Source organism: Melanaphis sacchari, unplaced genomic scaffold (genome assembly GCF_002803265.2).
Source record: "Melanaphis sacchari strain LSU unplaced genomic scaffold, SCAv2.0 Contig0_pilon_pilon, whole genome shotgun sequence".
NCBI classification, from domain to species: domain Eukaryota; kingdom Metazoa; phylum Arthropoda; class Insecta; order Hemiptera; family Aphididae; genus Melanaphis; species Melanaphis sacchari.
Window position 1 is genome coordinate 14,541,780 of NW_020270366.1, and position 17,665 is coordinate 14,559,444.

Here is a 17,665-nt window from a genome sequence, read left to right on the forward strand (position 1 = left end):
CGGAATTCCCAAATACAAAGATAAAATGCTATGATATTTTAATTTCTTATGTCATTAAAAGAGTTTGCATGCATGAATTAACTTCTTACTTAACTTAACGAGACGCATCCTTTCCTTTTTACTGTGAATTTATAATTAGATTATTATTTTCGAATTTTGATTTAGATGAATTGATATTTTAAGCTAACAGTTTCTATTAATTTGTATGTACTAAAGTTAATACATTTTATGGTAAGTATGGGGGCCATGATTTAAAAATTATCGTAATTACTTAACATTTTGTAATTTGTAAAAAATGTTTAGTATAATAAGTAGGTACTAACTAAAGACAACGTATTATATTATGTTATATTATATAATATGTAAAGTCATTATTGAAGATCATTATCCTTCCTAAGTGAAATCTGAAATTTATTAACTTAGAAATTATGCATTCAAATTCAGAGTTCAATCCTTCAAAATTTTCAACAAATAATAGTGGTTCTTGTATGAAAAATGTATAGTATAGCTGCAGGCACTCCTTAAAACAAATGGTATACAAAAATCCAAGTATCAGAAATGTGGTTTTTAATGGTATCTACCTACATCGTATTATACACTCGTGTATACATACACATCCAAAAATCAAAATTTCATAAAACGCATAATTAAAACGATAAGCGTAGAGCCGTAGAGGAGAGAACTTTAGTGAACCGCCTGAGCTCATTTATACCAGGTAGAACAAAAAGCGCGCTGTCGTTTGGAAGAGAACAGAATACGTTTGATTAAACACCACCCTTTTAATCGGACTTATTGTATACAAAAAAAAAAATATATATATATATATATATTATTAATTTAATCACTTAAACGAGTTTAAACTCGTATCACGAGTTTTAATGTTACATACACTAGTATGGTAATATAGTCGATTGGCGTCAATCGTATAGCAAAAATAAGAACATATTGAATAGTTTTAACACTGCATTGATGAAATCCGTCCGCAAGTTCTATAGTATCGTTCCCATATAACATTACGTCAGCGGCCGCTCGTCGCGCGATATTCTAAAATGGATTGCAATTTGCAAGCGGTTTGACGGACGCGCGGACATCTCAACAAAGATAATTACTATTATGCACCTAGTTAACCTGTTAATATCTACTTAAATACCTGTATCATGATGATATAATATAAGTGTACTGCGAGTGGCTGGTAAAACTTTCGTCACACAAGCATGTATAGGTATACAAATACATATTTTTCAAAACGTTATTATTATAATAATTGCTGGGGGTAATAATTATTTATAATATGGTTATATGAGATAAACGGTGTTTTAGTGTTTACTTTAAGGTGGCTAGTGGCTACCTATATGAAATACCAATACATTTATAATTACATCTTATTAGCCGTTAGGTCACCCGGTCGTTATATCATTAAAATACTAATGTTGTGAGCGTTGATGTTAAAATGAAAAAAAAAATCATCGACACGCCGTGAAACCGGTGAAAGGGAAATATTAACATTATGAAAATATTGAGAGCGCACATAATGTACAATATAATATTATATATTGTCGAATATTATTATCCGGGAGATTTTTAATTTTTAGATTACTTTACACGCACGAACTACGAACTAATTATTGTCAGCGCGAACACACTGCGCGCGAATAATAATTGTGTATCGTTGTACAATATAATGTTTACATATATTGATGTTATTATGTACCTTAATAATATTTACTTAAAGAAAATGAAAGTAAAAATGTTATGTAGTTTATTTTTTTCTTCTTTATAATCAGCTTGACCGTTTTATTATTTATCTTTTACATCGTAGGTAACCTGAATGACGTACTCTATACAGGTACAGCTATTGTATTATGATTATAAATTTTTCGTTGCGTAATATATATTATGGATATTGCAGAGTAATATTATGTATAGTCATACTTAAACGATTATAAAATAAAAAAATGATATTGTTTTACCGTCCGAGGATCTTTCATTAATACATTTAAATTATAATATACATAATGCAGTACAAAATACTCGTACAGTATTATAATAATTTTAAAAATTGTTCGATTATTGAATAACGATATAAGTTCTTAAAAATTATTTAGAAGCATTTATCACAATAAATGAGCTTTAAATACTTATACATTCAATAAAGATTTTGGGTAAAACGAAGTTTTTATTTTTATTTTGACTAATTAAATAATTTTTTTTTTTTATTATTATTGCTTTATGATTGAAATAGTATGGTCCTACATGATGAACTTTTTATAAAAGAAAATAATCAAATTATACTTTATTTTATACTATATCAAAAATAAAACAAATATACCTAATACAAAATTACAGAAAAAAAAATTAAAAAATAAAAAATAATTTTTTTATCAATTACAATGATTGTTTTGTTTGTATAACTATTGAATAAAATTTATTTCAATAAAAATAATTAAAACAAAAGTCATAAGAAATGTTATTTAAACTTTTAAGCAGTCTTTTCTTAGCGTATCATAATATGTGTGTTGGCCAAGTTTTTAAAGTAATGTGTTAAAGTATACCTAAGTCTTAAGAAAAATATCGATAGCGCATGATAAATCATGTTGATACATTGTGGGAATAATATAAATTAGTAAATATAAAAATAAATTGTATTAAATTTTTAGGAAATAATATTATTCTTAGATGTTTTAGGTGTTCATTGTTATCTATTTTAAAACACTTAAGATCATTAGAATCGACACCAAGGAGATTAAAATTTTTATTACAACATAAATGTCTACGTAGGTAGGCTATAACATAACGAATAAATTATGATAAAAATAGGTTTATGACGTAGATAGTTTCTAATGCTAAAACCAAAATCATGACCTTACACGTTATGTGTATGAGAAGTAATATTTTACAAAACTCAGTTTTAATCAAACCAATAACGAGTTTTTGTTTCCGATTTTATTGCCACAGCTGATTAAAGAAGACTTTTTAATTTTAAATATGATTTCATCGTTTGATTTTTTTGTGTAAACGTTAGGTTTTTTCATTATTTTTTTCATTTCAACTGATTACAACACGTACGTATAACAGACACGTGTATCCGCTTGAAATACACTTTCAATAGATAGAGTTTCTCACGGAATTTACGTCGAACGTCGCGTATTGGATTGACATATTTTCTTTATTTTTTTTTCGTCATGTTGCATCTCATATATTACTCACTACCAATCAACCACTAGGAAAAATTCAATACAACTCACACGCACGCATATACAATCACGCGCGTGTGGGCCGATTTGCAATTAAAGCGTTAAATTTCAGGGGTTGGGCTCCGATATGACACGGACCACTGATATGAACAAATTAACAAGACGTTGACACGTCATATTTTTGTATGGATATATCTGTTTAAAGACGTTTTGTACGATACAGCAGGCAAAGTCGTGCACCTGGTTTAGGCCAATCCAATATATCTATACAATTTCTGACAATGTAGTTAGCGAATTTCGAAGCCGCTCTTTTGCGTTATTATTTCCGTTTTTCACCGATCATAAACTTTAACAATGCCCGTCTATATAGTTCTCTGGACAAATTTTACGGTACCGAGCCCACCGGCGAATGATGTTAATTTATACAGCATACGTGAAATTCTTACCGTATCGAGACGTCTAAAAGAAATTACAATTATTATTCACATTGGCTAATATGTATGACTAATCGTTTAGCCTTTTTCACGCTCACGGTATTTGCTGAGGGTATTTTACCGCCACCGCCACCGCCGCCTTTGTGACGAACACACCTGCAGCGCTGCCCCACGCACATACCGCAAGAAAAACTGCGTGTACGGATTTACTAGGATCTAAGACGAAACGTGTGTTATTATCGTTATTATTGATGCCCAAAAATCGTTCAGTTTAAATGTTTTTTTTTTACATCTATAACATTTCTTGGCCAGCTGTTCCTGTGATTTTGCATCGCACTGCAAACGAGTGTTCTCATTTGGAAGAACATTAATATAACATATTCGATACAATAAATATATTATAAAGCAATAATTTTATAAATTAATATTCTTTTTAAGCTCGATTAAGTCAATACACTATTTTATTTTTCATCTTTTATAACACTATTTTACTTAATTGTTTATTTTTTTACAAATTCAAAACTATATAGTGTATACAAAGTATTTCTAAACATTAAATTTTATCATCATTAAAAAAAAAAGAAATTGTCTCCAGTTTTCCACCAAACATTACCCAAAATTTATTTTGAAATAAAAACAATATCCATTTAAATGTAGTAAAATAAAACTGGAATCAAAATACAATTTATTTTACTTTTATCAGGTTAATTAAAAAACAATTCAGTTAATTTAGTAATTGAATTATCGAAACTAAGAAGTAATAAGTTGAAATAAAATGTGTTAATGTAATTAACTTTTTAACTTAAAACTTAATCTTTAATCTTCAAATTTTTATGTTTGAAAACGTCGGTTCCTCTCAGAGCGAATTTTACATTATATACGAAATGCATATATACATCACTGGCTGCAGTATGTCGTTGCTGCTGTTAGTCGCACAATGGTAAATAATATATAATGTACAGTCTACTTCCGGCGACATCGACGTGCGCACGGTATAGACGTATAGTATTGTTCAAAAGTTTGGAAGCATCTTCGTCTACTGGTCCGTGGAAAGGGTGTTTGAATAAAAAGGGTTTCCTAAATATGCACTCAGAGTTATATGCTAGTATATGTGTGTGTGTGTGTGTGCGTGGAGGGTGCACAAAGGCGCCTGTTCGGCCGAAAACGAGTAATCGTCGCCGACAACCCGACCGATAAACGGCACGAGTACCGCCTACAATAATATAATAATAAAGTAGTACCTATACCAACCACGTTTCGGGCCGTAGAAAATTTAATTAAATACGTCCACGAGAAAATGAGGCAAAAATGGGGGGTACAAAATACGATAGAAAAAAACCCGAGGCGTTTTGTTTTTCGTTTCCTGTCTTCACTGTCTTTATCCACTATTCCTATATCTCTCGTATTTAATATAAGTTATCGTTCTTTTTTAGTTTTTGCACGCACGATATATGCATGTATAATATATATTGAATTAGGTATTTGTGACGAGTATCTATCTATGACATCGAAAACGCGTCTCGCACAAAAGGAAAAAAACTCAACTCCGTTTTCGTATTCGAAACCGTCGAAAACACTCTACGCATTATTTTATATTATTATATAGCAGTGAAAAGGGAAATGAGAAAAAATTTCTCCGTGAACATCTGCTCGGAGGGTGTTGGCTACAGTGTGTGTATTGTGTCGCTGATATAGTATAATGTATAATATTTTATTATATTATGTTTGTTATTATAATAATATCGTGCGTAGGTATACGCAAATGGTGGGTGGGCGACATTGTTTAGTTTGGTGGAAAATTTATATTTATCGTTGTTGTTCAGCAACTTTCATCTAAACAGTAATCAGAAGCGTTCATTGCATCGTATACCATGATCGCGTTGACGACAGTAAACGAAAAAAATATTAAAGTAATATAGAAAAACAAAAAAAGACGCAGTATAGTTTAAGTATCGAACTTCTGTTATCTTCTGCTCGATCAATCATAAAAAAACGTGATAATATTATTACCTTGTTTTTCGTGCTATTTATACATCATTTTTAATAATATTTTTATTGTAAATCGTTCTATTGTTGTATCAATTGCACAAATAATTGTAAAAATGATTGTTTGCCCGGTGGTTGTAATGTAAAAAAATTCTATACGATTTCAATTCACGGGAAATGTTATTAGATACATACGTAGAGCAAATTTAATAATATTATACCTATAGGTACATATAGAAAACTATCTAATTTTAATACAAACAATGATTATTAATATATAAATTTGGATACTTTTTCAGGTAAAAAGTATCGATAATAAGTACCCTTAAAATAACTCAGTATAACTACGTCGTGGTACATAATTAATATATATTATATGATAATATTTTACTGGTGTCCAATCTTTTTTTGTACACTTAACATCATAAATAATTTCTAGTGTACGCAATAAATATTCAATTTTGAATAAATAATACATTTTTGATTACCTCGTAAAACAAATCTCGGTCGATAATGTTGAAAACGTATCGATTAAATATAATGAATCAATTTATGATATTTTAATATTACTAACATGTATTTAATAATCATCATCATATTGTAGATATCTGTGACTACCTATAAGACGTAAAGCAACATATATGATCAGTTTATAATATAAACATCGAATCCTAAAAAGTGCGTCAATATATTGTATAACACAGCTGGCCATTGACGAGTTAAAAAGTTTATGTCAGTTTTATAATACATTTTTATCTTGATCACGTACTTTTTAATTCGTGGGCGATTCGATGTCGCAGCCAGAAGACGGTAAATTATGAATAAATTCGTTTACCCAAACCAGTGTGAAAAATAAGACAATCCGGATGTTTGCACCACATCATTGATATTATTATTATGCATTATGTGACGACAAACTGCAACCGGTGGTGTACGCGCGCTATTCACGGTGAGAGAAACGAGCGTATTCAGACATTAAAATGTCGTAAACCATCATAACTTTTTAGTTTTGTAAAAATTTTACTTTTCGGCAAATGACATGACGGTCCAGCTTTGGTTATTATAGGGCAAACGATCACGCCCTATAAGATCGTATGTTTTGTATACGAATACCAATGCATGTCTAAATATTCATCATTGCATTAATACATATGACTTTTATGCACATCGTAACTGGTACTAACCATATTGTAGTAAAATGTTTACGGTAAAATTCGGGTTGACGCGATTCATCGCGGTACCGACCGCCGATTTCAAGCGATGCAGCGATGCAGCGATGCAGATGATCAATAAACAATTACGACGCTTATTGTCGTTCCTCTAATTTTGCTTCCGGTTTCCGTGTTTTAAACTAAACAATGCATTACGTTTATTGCGAAATTGTATTGCGCATGGTTTGAAATTGGTTCATAAAATGACACACTACATCATATATCGTCCCGCATACAGTGCTCCGAATTAATTTTAAAGTTGAGTCGCTGAAAATAAATTATGCAAATTAAGTTGCTTCACAATATATTATATCATTAAATTGATATGATTGTATAAACATGAAATGAACCTAATATGGGACGATAGTCAACGTACAATATAATAGAATTCGTTGTATATTGGCATTTTTCATTAACTATTCTTTTATTTTCTGTATTATCTAATATATAATTGCCGATGGATTAAAGAATACATATTTTGTAAACAAAAATTCTAATACAATTGAAATATAGTGGATGTGATTCTGTATTGAATAATATATTATTAGGCACACAATTTTATTGCTAAATAAATGTTATTATTTTACTGAAAAAGTACTTAAGACATTTTCAATCAATTGTATAACTATTTCATGTATTCTATATTCTTATTTTTGTAATGATATAACATATAAATAACAAGAATATCGTTTGCGTTTGTATTCAAATAAGCCAAAATTTAAGTTTAGCAATTATAGCATATAATGACTACTTAATAAATAATAATCATAGTATTTACTATTGAGGTTAGTTATAAGTAAGCATTTTTGTTTTGTGGAATAATAATATTCTTAGCTAGCATAAATAGTTGCGATAACTGTCTCATGCATGAGCAGAGCATAATTTCTAAGTCCTTATTTTTTGTTCGTATTTAAAATACATTTTAATGGGTAAAATATAATGATTTTTAAATAATATAGTAGCTAAAAAACAAATTTTATCAAAAAGCGTTCAAAATCGAGATACCTAATTACAGTGCTAATTTATGTACATGACAAATTAATGTGTTTAATGATGAGAAAAGGTATGCTATCAAATATACATTAAATTTAAAAAAATAAAAAAATGCTTTTACTAAGGATGAAAAAGCCGAGAGTAAATTATTAATAAGCAATATAAAAATAATATATAATTCATATTTTTTTTTTTTTTTTTTGATGAAATTAATTGTTCTCGTGGACCACGTATCTCTATAAAATATAATATTATTTAACCAAAAACTCTCAGGCGGAAACTCGTGAAATAAACGGTAGGGTGTGACGGTGTGGGAAGGAAACTTCAAACGTCGTCTACGACGCCGCTACAGTCGTTCCGGACATCGATTGCCATCAATACGCATATATGAATTGGGCGTTTGCGGTTTTTCGCGGCGGAACCGATTGCGCGGAGGTCGGGATGCACGAGCGTAGGGAGTCGACAGTCACCACTGCACCAGTGGTGACGATACACACACACACGCCGCTGTATAAAAACACTATTCTCACGGCTGTTATACAACCACGCTGGTGGTTTTTATATCACGCACACACATACACAAACCGTATATGTTGAATAGAGAGGAATATGTGATTGGAAATACTGCACGTCGCGCGACCCTCTGTTAAATAAATTACGTTGACAAGATATATATACCGGCGAAGGGCACGAACATTAGTAACGGACCGTTGGCGGCTGTTTTGAAATCGGCCAAAAATACGATGTATATTTATATATATATATATCACTATATATATGCGTTCTATACGATACCGTCGATAAACGAAGAGAAAAAGCCGTGAGCGTTTGGTGGAGGGGGTGAGCCCGGTGCTATTTATCGGCCGTGTAGACAACATGTGCGCATCACCCCGGAACACACGCGTATTGACCGCGAACATCCCCAAGAGTCGTCGTTTTGTGCGTATTTATATGATGTGTACGATATTGAATGTGATATTTTATTATTATACATATAAAAGACGAACCACGTTCGGTATATATTATTATTACGGCACATTGGGGAAGCATTGATTAGCTTAATGGACGCCCCGGCTACGTCGGACCTCAACCCCGGTCGCCTACTCACCCGCGACAAGCATCGGGTGGATTAGAGCCGAGCGATTCTTTACCCGCCGCTCGCTCTATCCAAAATTTCAATAGCCCTCAATTACCAGTGTTTTGACGGCAATCTAAGGGATTAACTTTTAAACGTGAAATATGGCGTTTTTCCTCTATATTATGGTATAATATATAATATACGTATTTGTATATAAATATAAGAGCACCTACTTACTACCGACCAGCAGAAATCAATATTTGCAATTGTCCTCCAAACAGCACAGCACAATAATATATAACACGTTATATTATACTGTTTTGGTCGTCGCTCGTGTGAACAATGCGTTATTATTTATTATACCTGCCACTAAATTGTATGTGCACGTGATTATATCTTACTCATTGCCGGCCATGACCTATAAGCTCTTTATAATAATGTGGTAAACTAAATTAGTTCATAGTATTCGTAAAGTTTTTAATTATATGAATATAATATCAAAATGTATGCCCAACTACACAAGTACAGTTTATAGATGGGTAGACGCTCAGAAAATGTTTGAACTTTTGATGAAAAATAAAATAGCTGTATTTCCTTTTATAAGTAATTCAATAAAATTATAAGAAAAAATAGTTTGTCTAACATATACCTACGAAAAAGTACTGCGCTAACAAAGCATATTTAAAACATATTATAACAGTCTTTTCTAGCTTTGATAAACTCTATGTGATTTATTTGTTTTCACATCATCTAATCGTTAAACGCACACACATCTAAAAGTAAACTTTGAAAAATAATGTTTTTTTAAAACACCTTTATATTATCACAACCTTAGAGCGTTAGAGTATTTTTCTTTGGTTATGCTTAAAAAAGACCCTTTGACTAAAATAAAAATAAAAAAATATGCATTAACATTTATTATCTATAATACATTATATTTTATATATTACCCAATAAAATAACGTTGAAATATTCGATTGGTAATAAATTAAGATCGTATTTTGATAATGAATACAAATATATACTACACGAGTTTTAATTTTAAAAAGAGTATGAAATTTATCTAATAATTTACAGAAAATTAACTATAATTAATTATACGATCAAAGAGTAATAAATTACGATGATTAAAACGAAAAGGAAATTAATTTTGAAATTAAAGTCTCAGATGACTGTGTCCCTTTTAAATTTGTCGAGTCATTTATTTCTATTTGATAAGTTCGTATTAATTTCGTAATTAATCTAAACAATATGGAAAAAAGAGGTTTGCATATTCCATTCATTTCGCTTTCATAACAAAGGACGGCCGTAATGAAAAATCATTCTAGTGGGAAACAAACTACACCCTTTTTCCGAATGAAGTGACAATTGACCTCTGAAAGCACCAACCGTGTAAACCAACAAAAAACAATCTGAAAAAGCACTCAAGTTGTCTCTCCCAAGAACAACTCTATTCGATTTAAGTCCAGCAAAGATACACACCAGTCCACTTTATAGTAACGAGAAGTGGTTTTGTCAATAACTTTTTTTTATGAATCTTTACTTTTTAATTCAATATTGTTCTTACGGTAATATATATTTGATTAATTATAATACAAGACAATAAAATTAGATTTTATTTTTATGTCTTTGTGAATTATACCTATTTCATAAAATTAATAATGTAAACTTATAAATTACTAAATTGATGATACACTACACACAATAAATTATATGATTTAACTTACCTCATTAATTACACATATTGATTTTTAATTTGTCATTATCAAACTGTAATCCATTATTCAACAATCAACAGCACAAAAAGATTTAATGTATTATTTTATTTCTAACATAAGATTATAAATTTACAACAAATAATATCTTTTTTATGATAAATGTTTTATAACATTTAACTTAATGTGTTTGTGACATTAAAGTTTTATTTCGTGGTTAAGAAGTACAGTAGAGTATTTTAAAAAGAATTTAACAGGTAGTTCTAACGATTTTTTTTTTAATTCAAGATTTAGTGGTGCTTGAAATATATAAATATATATACTTTTAAGAAAAACATAATTTATTCAGAACGGAGAGATACAAACACGTACACTAAATTTTGTCATAGGGAATGGTGTAACGTGAACACACTGAAACTATATCTTTAACATTCTTATTTTCCAAAGTTTTTGCCAGTAATAAAATGAAAAAAAAAAAATATTGAAATACAAAAGAAAGCAATGATGCGGTCCCTTCTTCGTACAAGCGTACACAGAAAGTTATATGAAATAACAGATACGACCGAAGTTTGGTGTCGTTTGCTTTGTATCATAATCGACAGATATTTATTCGGCAAAATATGATATTCTGCAGCTGACCAAAGTTCGCATTATTTTCGCTTACTCTTGCGCTGTCAGACGCATACTGTTCCGCAAACTTTTTAGCCGCCGACGTTTTCGCGTTTTCCAGATCATTTGGGGAGAATTTTTAACTCTGATTTTTTTTTTCTGTTCTTTTCACCCCCTCAAAACTCAACAAACGAGTTTACGTGTACGTCACGTATATAATATTCGATATTATATTATTTTTCTTTTTTTTTTTTTTTTACGACCGAATTGCATCTACACACGCGCACACGCGCACTCGTAAAATCATAAGGGTGCAGCGAGCGTAATGGCTCGGAAATATGACTAAGAAGTAACCCAGGTGCCCGATCTCTTCGCATTAGGCCGTGATTTACTACGCCCCAGGGGCCGTGGACACCGCGACACCAGCCCTCAAGGTGTAGTTATAGATTATGTGACTTAAAAACGTGACAAACATCCGCCACCACTACAAGCGACATCCAACAGGCGTTGTTCTTGACGGAAACGTCTTGTACGACCCTCGTAATCATGCCACCACACTTAATATATTTTATACACGCACACACAAACACACATATATTTATTTGTGTATATATTTGTAATACGCACCCGACTGGCAAAGGTTTCCGCCTTACAAATCGGCATGGTCCCGCTGTTGTGAGTTGTGACATTTATTCGCGTCCTCGTAATTGCGCCCCATCGGATGCCGTATAATAACTTTGTGGTTTTCGTCACTGAAACCCCATCTCACGCATTGTCATCTATTTCATGCGGAAGATAGTTGTACGCAAACCAGACTTTTTAATCGATCCTGCAATGGGTGTATACGTATAATGAGTTTAATATCGAATTTTGGATAATGTCAATTATGATAATTATTTTTGACTGGATTATGTAACACTACACTAACATAATTAAAATTGGCTAATGTTAAAAATATACAATTTTGTGTATTAAGTTATACTGTAAATAATGATTTTACATTATTAACATGAGCTCTGTGGATTTAAAAAAAATTAAAACTCAATTATAATAAATAATTTAAACCGATTTCGTTGTTGAAATAAAATATAGGTACTAATGGAGTGGTAAATAAAAATCACATACAATTCAACAAAAGTACATTTTTTTCAGATCAATTAATGATTAATATCCTTTTGAAAATTTGTTCATATTATATAGGTAACACAATATTAGTTTTAGTATCTACATAATAACGTAAATATCAAGAAAATACTGACTCGAGAAATATTATGTTTTTGCAATTGTTATTCAAAATAAGAAATATTATGAATTAAAAATAAAAAAACAAAACATTAGCATAAATGTACATAAACAATCAATCTACTATAATATGTCCTGAACACTGTTGTAATGACGTATTATACATTTTTAATGTCATAAAAGTTTATCAAACCTCTAACAACAAGTACAAAACTAAGCTTGTATTTCATTAAATAATATAGTTTGGTCAACAATACTCATTATCAGTTTTATTCTGTTAAATAGTTAGATTTTTTATGCGTTTTTTATTCATAATTAATAAAACTAATATTGGTTATTATGATTAAGTGCAATAAATAGGTAATAAGTAAAGAGTTAATAAATTATAATTCTATTTTTTTTTTTTTTTTTTAATCATAATTTATAATAGTTTTCAAGAATTATGCTCAGGTATTATCCACGTACACACTATTTAAAGTTAAACATTGACTACCGACAATATAATTCCGTACACCAATAATGTATAGTTTACCTATGTAATACTTAATATTATTCGGGTATTGGACATAACACGTAGTATAATATTATATATACGAGACTGACTTTGTATTGATCCAGTGATATACGATTTTGATTTTCGCAATCGAAAAGCGCTGCATTCGGCACTGAACTCGGCAATTGTACGGGTCACAACAGTATATATTGTTATGATGAACGGTTTTTAGGTATGAGCTTTTCGGTATCTGTAACGATTTAAGCTGGCGTCCGAACAGTTGGAAGCACAATTTATTTATCGCTTAACGGACGATTTATTTCAAAAGTCGTAAAAATTAAATAGCGAAAATCTAGATACTCTTCGCCGACTGGAAAATCAACAACGACATGAATTTAATGTAGAAATCACGTTTCTCGTGATGGTTTTCAAAAATACATTGACCGTAAAAAGTCTATGGATTATGATGATACACCATGGAATTAACAATTGCTGCAGACTCGTACAAAATATAACGGTAAAAAAAAAAGAGAAAAAAACGGTGCCAACCTATAATTTCATATTTAAGCCAAGTGGCGACGGTATTTCGAAAAACAATGACACTTTGAACCGTGTTTCTCGGAAAGGTGTCAGGCCGGTAACCCGTACTATTGTTATAGATATTATAACCGACACGAGGACACATGCAGAGTGGTATTTTTTATATTATGGGGATGCATGTCCTACACATTATTATAACAATTATTTTTTGACACTCTTCCTGGCCGAGGTGTTAGGTATATCATTTTTTAAATTAATCATATCGTATCTGTCAATTGCGTTCCGTTTCGGGGCGTCGCGCTGTTAGGTTAGGTAACACCGGGACGTGTAGAGAATCTATGTACCTGCGGATACCACGATTATGGTACTTATATTATTCACGGTCCCGTGACCTCGTGCCTAGGGGTTTACGCGCGCGCGAGTACACAAAACGATCGCGCGACTCCGCGCGTGAACAGGACGCAAATGCGACGGCTAAGACGACGCGCGGACGGTCGGCTGAGCCACGAAAAAATAATACATTATTACACTATTAAATTCCGATGACCGCGACCCGTTCCACCGCCGAATTTACTGGAATGTCATTTGAGTGCATTATAGGCAGTAGGTATGGGCCGTCGACAACGATTTCATACACACGGAAATCCATTAACCGTGCGATATCATATCATTATTATTAATATTATTGTTGTTACATCCCTCCGGGACGGATGGCAGTGTGGTGGAACCGATGTCCGCCGGAGGAATCCCGGGGACACGGATCAGTGACCAACAAGAATATGGCTATTATAATATTACTGTTGTCTGCGTATAACATATATATATATATATATATATATATAAATACATATTTTATTGTTAAGGTCGACCGTTCCAAATTAAATTACTCCAATTACACATTATTTCGTATAATATACGATTGTCTGTAGTTGACGCACATAATACACGTGTAATATATATATATATATATATATATGACGTGTGTGTATGTATATGTATGTATATATTGTAGTGACCAGAGGTGGTAAATGGCTATAGTCGTTGTTGACCAACTTGACCGATGACTTTTAACATTCTCGAAACACTTCTAACGTTATTCCACTCTACAGTAGTGTTTCCGGCGTGTCGTGATTTTATTTTTTTTTTTGTCGATATTGCTAATAACATTATATGTGTAACGCTAGTCATTCCCTTTTTCTATTAACTAACACAACACTTTTTCTAATTTCGAAACCGCTCATAAATGTATGATGCTTTTAAAATCGTATTTGTTGCCTATGAATTAAAAATGTTTAAATGTGCAAATCAATTATTCTGTGAGTGACTCAAACTTCTGTCCGACATTTTATATGCTGTAGTTTAAATATTTTTGTTTTTGGACAATTATTATTGGTCGATCAACATATGTTATCATAACATTCCATTCAAACAACACCAATGAAAACATGGAGAGCATTACGTTATTTCTCGTCAATATTCGATATGATAACAATGACAGAACGACCAAATATAATGTATTGTCGGGGCGTCGTAAAGATAATATTATTTTGTTATAATAATCTGCGAGTAACATTATAGTGTGCGCTGTCGAGAGTTGAAAGAATTTGTTGGAAATGTTCAAGCAAAAAATAGATACCAATAAACATAGTAGTTTTAAGACCACGTCGCATTTACAGCTTTACTTCTTGCGGCCGAAAACTTCCAACGTCCGTATTCTATATAATAATGTGTATAAATCTCAAGACCGTATAACCGTCTAGCCATGAAATTCCTGTCGTAAATATAAAGGCGCCGGGCGACGGATAGCAGGGAAAATGGTTCTCCAACTTTTTGACAAGGCTTTACGGCAAGTTAGCCGGTCAAAATTCTAAAGTTCTGTGTAGCTGAAATCGTTGTAAACTATGAATAACTTTCTACGAAAGTAAATTACATAAAATACAGATAAAACATCACTTTAAAAGTCACTTCCTTTTAATTGATAATTATTGTGGTTACAACTTTTGAGGTAGGTATCGATATAATCACTATTTTATTTTTATTCTCCATACGAGTATTATGCTACGGAAAATACCGGTAAACCTATACAATGTTTGGGAAATATAAATAAAACTTGTGGTATTGTAGTTTTATTTTAAATTCTGGGCAGAGTGAATTTACAACGTGTTTTTTTTTGTGTTCATGTCTATCATCTTTTGGGACAGTAAAAATTATTTGATGTTTAAGAATGGGAGTGATTTCTGGTAAAAATTTTGATCTAATTGGTATTTTTGAAGGTTAAAAGTAAAAAATTTCTAGTCACATTTTATAATAAAAAAAAAAAAAAAAGATTAAAAACAAAGAATTTTTACGCAAATCGAATTTTCAAATAAATCAATTTTGTTTTTTTTGTGTAATTCAAAAACAAATTAACCATAAATATTTTAAATTTTCATCAAATGTTTATATTATCATTTTTTAGTAACGATAAAATGTTAAATAACTAACTGTTTTGGTTTATATATATTATGTATATCCACGATCAACTTTCAATTTTTTATTTTTTTTTCTTAGAAATATCGATTAAACATTATTTGGTGAATAAAAATGCTTGAAAATGTAATAAAAAGCTCCTCATAAGTTGTTAATTTTTCAATAAAAAATATCTAAAATGTTTACATAGTATTTTTTTATATAAGAACATTTAAAATTAGAATTTTAATGAAATACTTCAAAAAATGCAGAAATAGCTCTTACTAATGCCATAAAATATAAAAATATGTAAGAACAGTTTTTTTTTTTTTTTGTTTAAATTTAAATGAGATAACTTATTTAAAAATAAATAACGATGTTGGTTATTTTATAATATTTTAAAAACACTATTCGTAATAACTTATAACTTTTAAGTATGGCATAATATTATTATTAAGAATTCGACTACACTCTATGTTATTCTTGATTGATTTTAAGAAATTATTTATTATTATACTATAAATCTATTTATTTTATGGTTTTGCAAAAAAATGTTATTACATTTTAAGATACAATATGGTATAAATAATATATATCATTATATTAATTAAATACTAATAATATATATAATAAATGCAATATTTTCATAAAAAATTATATTGATCTACCGCAGTACTAAAATAAAATTTGAAAAAATTACTTTTATAACTATATCAAAAAACATACTACGAAATAAAATTAGTTATATCTGTAGGCTGACAGACCGTCTTTATTAAGAATCTTCTTCATGTACAATAATTTAATATCAGTGAATTAAAATATAATATACTCTTGATAGTGGGTCACTCGACACCTAATGTACAGCAGATTGATATTCAATTATTTACATCTTTATTAACAAACATTGATACAGGTTTTAGCATGTTCACAAAAATATAGTAAAAATATTAATTTTATATACATAGTTAGAGAAACTTGAATGTATTTAAAAGAAATCGATAAAGTTCCATAATATACTTACTGTAAATTATACTTTTTTTAAAACCATACACATTTTATTAAATATTGGTAGATATCGATTCGTTTTTCAACTTAAGTAAATATTTTTTTTAACTAACCTACAATTTTCTATAATGAAGTCAACAAGATTCTATTTCTCACATTCTTTTCAAAATAATATTGTTTTCAAACACCTGCCAAATATACGAATTATGAATTGGTTTCAACTTTGTACTGTAATTTTTGCTATATAACCATAATGTATACATAACATTACATTTTTTATGAGGTATTTATGTATTATGCATATAGTTTTTGTTACCACGTCAGAAGGAGGCTTAGCCGATGAGTCATACCACGATTATGAATAAATTATAGCGGAAGTGGGGTGGTGAATCAGATTTTTGCAAGAACCGATTAGTCTTTTAATCCTGTAAAATATTAACAAGCCCGATGGAAATATGACCTGTAAATGACACTTGTGTATATTTTGATGTGCAAAGCATTGCAGTGAAAGTCTCTTGAGACGCACGCGTTTGACAGTACAAATAACAACAGGATAAGGGTGTGTGAAATAGATGGCATGTAGACACAAGGAGTATCGTGTATGGTGGGAATAATGCTCATGGGCATTCGTTAGGGGTGGGTTGTGAAAATCCGCGGAAATTCCGAGAGGTTATATAATAATGAAACTGTTTTCGTTTAAAAAAATCTTCAGTTTAA